The sequence below is a fragment of the Mustelus asterias genome, chromosome 6 (assembly GCF_964213995.1).
Source record: "Mustelus asterias chromosome 6, sMusAst1.hap1.1, whole genome shotgun sequence".
Taxonomy (NCBI): Eukaryota; Metazoa; Chordata; class Chondrichthyes; order Carcharhiniformes; family Triakidae; genus Mustelus; species Mustelus asterias.
In genome coordinates, this window is record NC_135806.1 from 3,436,723 (window position 1) to 3,443,207 (window position 6,485).

The following is a 6,485-nucleotide window of genomic DNA, read 5'->3' on the forward strand; positions in this document are numbered from 1 at the left end:
GAGATGCAAGTTCAAATCCTATCATAGAATGACAGAATCCCTGCAGTGCAGAAAGAGGCCATTCAGCCCATCTACTCCTCAGCAACCCTCCCACAGAGCATTTTACCCAGGCTCACTCCCCGTAACCCCATACATTTATCCCACTAACCTACACATCTTTGGACACGAATGGCAATTTAGCACGGCCAATCAACCTTGCCTGCACATCTTTGGAGTGTGGGAGGAAACCGGGGCACCCGGAGGAAACCCACGCAGACACGGCGTGAACATGCAAACTCCACACAGTCACCCAACGCCAGAATCGAATCCAAGTCCCTGAAAGTGTGAGGCAGCATTGTTAACCACTGAGCCGCCATGCCACCCTATCAGCAATGGAATTTGAATTCAGTTAATAAAGTTAATCTGGAATGAAATGCTAGCGTTTGTTGGTGACCAGAAGCTACGGGCCTGATTTTGCCGTTGCGTCGCGCCCGTTTTCGAACGCGAAAACTTGGTAAAGTCGGGCGTGAGACGGTTAGTGCGATCCGTGCCCGCGTCCACGCAGATGTCCACTTTACCAAGGCCCAAAAATGGCCGCGATCCGAACCGCGCCCGAAACAGGCGCAACGGCGATTTAAATGCATTTGCATGCATTTAAATTGAATTACTGAGCTGCCCGCCCAACTTTATCAGCATTTCCCTCTTTACCATCGCGTTCACGCATCCAGATTCGGCACGAAACAGACCTGCTCGGCAAAGATCTGTTTCGGGTGCTCCAGCTTCTGAAGAGGTCAGCTCAGAGCTTCCAGCGGCTCTCCAACTCAGATCGGGGGGAGGGGGGGAGGGAGGCAGGTCAGATCATTCTCTGGTGGGTGGGGGGAGGAGGGAGGCCATATGGATCTCTGGTGAGGGGGCGGGGGTGGGGGGGACCGCTGCCACTCTGCAGGCGATCAGTGGGGGGGAAGGGGGGCAGAGGCTTGCGATCCGTCTGGGTAGCAGAGAGGGGGTGGATGGATAAGGGAGACAGTTATGTTGTGGGGGTGGGGCGATGTCTGTGGGGGCCATCACTCCCGGGCCGCAAAATGTGGATAAAGCCGCCCGGGAGCGAATTTTTTTCTCACTGCACATGTGCAGTTGAAGGCTCCAAGTGTTTCGGACACGATAAGCCCCACCCACAGCGTGGTTCAGACCCGCGGTTTTTTTTCCAGGCTGAGTGCGTATGGAGGCGCCTGAGAACAAGTTTCCAAGTCGGATCTGAATTATGCCCAGATTCAGCACTGAGAATGAAAATGGTAAAATCGGGCCTTATGTGTGAAATTCCATCTATTTCAATAATGTCCTTTAGGGAAGGAAATCTGCCGTCCTTACCCGGTCTGGCATACATCTGACTCCAGATCCACAGCAATGTGGTTGACTCTTAACTGCCCTCTGAAAGGGATGGGCAAACCACGAAATGGTTTTTGAGAAGGTGGCTTAGCATCATCTTCTCAAGGACAATTAAGACTGGGAAATAAATGTTGGTTTTACCAGCGATGCCCACATCCCATGAATGAATTAAAAAATAAGTCTGAAAAGATCTGAAGAAAATAAGAAATTATTTCCCAAAGCGGCACCATACCGTTGGAGGAATTACTTCCATTTCAGCAGAAGTTCAATTGTGTTTCGATAAAGCAGCTCATGTCACCTGGGGCAGCATGGGTATGGTCGATGCCCGAATCACTGCATTTTTATATATTTTATGAAGTAGATTAAGAATCCCAGCAGGAGATTTCTAAAAGTGCTGGCTAAATTGATAATTCCATTCCAATTTTCTTCCCGCACCTAGTAGCTCACTAAGGCAGACTTTCATCTGTTTCCATAGCTAGTAATTCCCAGAACATGTTGCTAGTCTCTCGCCAGAGGCTTATAGCTTGAGGGGCGCCACTCCACACCAAAGATGGCTCCCACTTTTACCATCAGCCATTGACATGTTTGGAAGTATTGACAGGATGACACACTCAACTTGTTTGACTGCGTAATGAACGCATCTTCCTTGGCCAACAATTCCTGGGGTGGGACTTGAATCCAGAGCTTCTAGTTCAGAAGCAGGGATGTTGCCCTCTGCGCCACAAGACCTCCTGCACACTGATAATGGAGAAACTGGAATTCACTTGCCTGTCTGAGTGTCTGCCCATTGTTAAATGTAGATCTGCCAATGTGTCCTCCTCTTGTATACAACCAGCAAGTGGATCTCGCCTCATCGAATATCCGTCACAATTCCCTTTCCTCTTTCTCTTGTGATTCACTGAGGCAAAACATGAATGCTGTTCATTTTAATCAGTCCAGTAATTTATTCCTTTTCCTTTCATTTTCCTCTTCCATTTCTTGTGCTTGGCCTTCAATCCACACCCTCCTAATGTCTATTTGAAAGGAAGAGTTCCTGTGAGGCAAGTTGCAGGCGTAGCCCCCATATTCAGTGACAGTGCATATTGAGCAGTTAGGAATAATTTTGCTCCAGTATTACAAAAATACAGGAAGAGTACACTTTCATGTGCAAGTTTTGCTTAGCTCCTGTACATGTGTAACTTCCTTTATCTGCAAAGCCGATAATGGGAAGATAAGATAATTAATTGAACATATTTACATTCAGATTTGTGAAGATGAAGGAGATATTCATGGAATCATATTGCACAGAAGAAAGCCTTTCAGCCCGTCGAATCTGTGATGGATTCGTGAAACAGATTAATCCAATTAATCCTTAATCCTTACTTCAACCCCCATGATCCAGCAACGGAGAAAATATTTTTAATTTACTTGTTGGACCATACTGATAGTCAGCTAAAATATTTCCTTTAATCTATTACAAATTAATCTCAGTAGATTGTATCAATCCTGTTTCACAGACCAATAAAATTACCTTAATCTGACTCAATCCATTTGAGACTGTGCCTATTTGGTATAGAATCGCATAGCACAGAAGGCGGACATTCGGCCCATTGTGTTTATACCAGCTCTCTGAAAAACCATCCAATTTGTCTCAGAACAAATTCCAGCTCACAGCGATTCATTACATTAAAAATAAATTCTTCCCATCTCCTCTTCAGATCTTGTGCCAAACATCTTAAATCTATGTCCCCTCCTATTACTGGAAACAATTTTTTCTTATTTGCTTTATCAAAACCTCTCATGACTTTGAACAACCTCCTTAAGATTCTCTGTTCTAAGGAGAACAATCCCAGTCTCTCCACTCATTGTACAGAACTGAAGACCCTCAAGCCTGCGACTATACTAATAAATCCCTTCTGTACCCTCCATAAATGATGGAGTTATATCTCTGGAAATCCATCTGCTGTCTTTTACAGAATGATACATCCAACCTCCTTCAGAAGAATATAGAAAATAAAGTTCATAGAATCCCTACAGTGCAGAAGGAGGCCATTCGGCCCATCAAGTCTGCACCGACCACAATCCCACCCAGGCCCTACCCCCACATATTTACCTGCTAATCCCTCTAACCTACACATCCCAGGACTCTGAGGGGCAATTTTTAACCTGTCCAATCAACCTAACCCGCACATCTTTGGACTGTGGGAGGAAACCCACGCAGACACGAGGAGAATGTGCAAACTCCACACAGACAGTGACCCGAGCCGGGAATCGAACCCAGGACCCTGGAGCTGTGAAGCAGCAGTGCTAACCACTGTGCTACCATGCCGCCCTTCATTCCAATGTCAAGACCATTTTAATATTCTGAATACTAGCAACAGTGACGAGTGAGGATTGATGAAAATGATAAGACAGCCCTTGCTGTCCATTGCCAAGAGGAGCAATTCTAGGAGAAGAAACTAAAAGGCTTTAAATGACTGGAAAATGTCACTGTGGACCGCATAATGAATACACCTTCCTTGGCCAACAATTCCTGGGGTGGGACTTGAACCCAGAGCTTCTGGTTCAGAAGCAGGGAGGTTATCCTCTGCGCCACAAGACCTTCGACACACTGATAATGGAGAAACTGGAATTCACTTGCCTGTCCTCCTGTGTCCTCCTCTTGTATATATGAGCCATTGTGGAAGAAACCCTGACTATTTGGAGGAGCAACAATCAACATCTTATCCTGGGACAGGGCTGCCTACTGCCGGGCGGTTTGGTAAACTGCAGATACATTACCCTTTGAGCATGCAGCAGCTACCCTGATGTGCATCCAAAAATAATTTCAGAGATTAAAATGTTTGCATTTTCCTCTTACGGTTACGATAAATAAAATTCAGATTCTCAATGGCATTCCTTATAGTTTATGCAAATCTTGTAATAGCAAATTCTTGGGGAAGTATTTAATAAATGTTAACTTGCACCAAATTCCTGAGTTTTTTGACTTGATTTTATGAGCGGAATTCCCTCCAAAAAATTCAAGTGCTAAATTCATGTGAAAACTACAATAATATCAAGACTCCCAAGGGCCTGATTTTACAATCACGTTGCGACCATTTTCGGGCGCAAAAACTTGGTAAAGTTGGACGTGAGGCGAGTAGCGCGATCCGCATCTCCCTCCGCACCAGTTCCCCCTTTACCAAGGCCCAAAGATGGCCATGTTTGCATGCATTTAAATTGACTTAATGGGCTGCACGCCCAACTTTATCGGCACTTCCCCTTTTACCACTGCGTTCGCCCATCCAGAATCGGCATGAAACAGACATGCTCCATATAACTCCGATTCAGGCGCTCCAGTTGATGAGGAGGTAAGTGCCGAACGTCCGACAGCTCTCAGCTTGAGATCAGTGGGGGGTGAGGGTGGGGTTCCACTGCCACTCTGCCTGAGATCGGTGGAGGGGAAGGGGGATCCACTGCCACTCTGCCTGAGATCGTTGGAGGTGAAGAGGGGCCAGCTACCACTCTGCCTGAGATCGGTGGAGGGGAAGGGGGGGTCCACTGCCACTCTGCCTGAGAGCAGTGACGGGGAAGGGGGAGGGGCCCGCAATCAGTCTGGGTGGCGGGGGGTGAGGGGGATGAGGGGGTCAGTAATGTTGTGGAGGTGGGGCAATCTCTGTGGGGGCTAGGGGGAGGCATTATCCAGCCCAGGAGGGATGTGGCAGGGCTGGATGTTTTTCTGCGCATGCATCGTTGGAGGTGCTGATCGGAGCTGCAGGGTTTCAGGCGCATTAAGCCCCACCCACAGGCTTGTGCAGCACGATTCGGACTCACTGATATTTTTTCAGGCAGAGTGCGTATGGGGGAGCCTCAGAACGGGTCTAAAAGTTGGATCTGAAACACTTCCAGTTTCAAATCTGCCCAGCACTTAGAATCAAAATGGTAAAATATTGCCCCCAGAGTCCAAAGATGTGCAGGTTAGAATGATTGGCCATGCTAAATTGTCCCTCTCTCGGAGAGTTGCTGCAGAATTGATGGCTGAATGGCCTCTTTCTGTACTTTATGGCTTTTCTATGATTCTATGGTTGGTACCAATGTCCCATGAAATGGAAACCCTCTTTCCCATATCTTCACTTCCCTATTCTGCTCATCTCTAAAGGCAAGTTGCATTTGGCTTGAGTAATTAAGTTTAAAGTTTAGTTTATTTATTAGTGTCACAAGTAGGCTTACTCCTAATCTCCTGGTCGTCACACTCCGGCGCTTGTCTGGGTACACTGGGGGAGAATTTAGCATGGCCAATGCACCTAACCAGCTCTTCTTTCAGACTGTGAGAGGAAACCAGAGCACCCGGAGGAAACCCATCAGACATGGGGAGAACGTGCAGACCCCGCACAGACAGTCACCCAAGCCTGGAATCAAACCAGGTCTCTGGCACTGTGAGGTAGCAGTGCCAACCGTTGTGCCACCGTGTTGTCCTAACAATCCAGTGTTTATAGTCCTTCTTTAATTTAGCTCCTAGTTCATGTTACTTTTCATACAGGGCCTCTTGTCTCCTGTTCCTTATGTTATTGGTCCTAATTTGGAGCTGCAATGACTGGATCCTCCCCCTCCCTTTCCAATATCTTTTCAAGATTGTTTGAGATATCCTTCATCCTCGCACTAGATGGACAACAAACCCTGTGAAACTCTCAGTCCTGCTTACAAAGGATGCTATGCTGTCCCTAATTATTAAGCCCCCTCCCACTACCACATTACCCATCCCCTCCTCCGCTTTGGAAAGCTTCCTGCTCCAAAGTGCCATGGTCCACATTCTGGCTGTCTTCCGATGGTTTTCCTCCATATCTTCAAAGATAGCAAGTGGATTGGTCCTCATGGATCAGGTCGACTCCTGCAGGTCTTTATTCTCTTTCTCCTTGGATGTATTCACTCTGTATGTCATTGGCCACATCGATCCCATTCTGAACCTGCGCCTTTCCACAAGATGTGACCAAAGTCTCGAAGGGAGACAATAGTCCACATATTCCTCTTCCTCCCATCTGTGTGAGAGTGTCTCCAACTCTACAATGCTGAGGTGGAGAGATCCAAAAGGGAAACAGGCACTGCAGGCATGTTCATTCTGTGAAGTCTCACTGTCCTCAAACTCCCACTTCCGGCAATCCAGA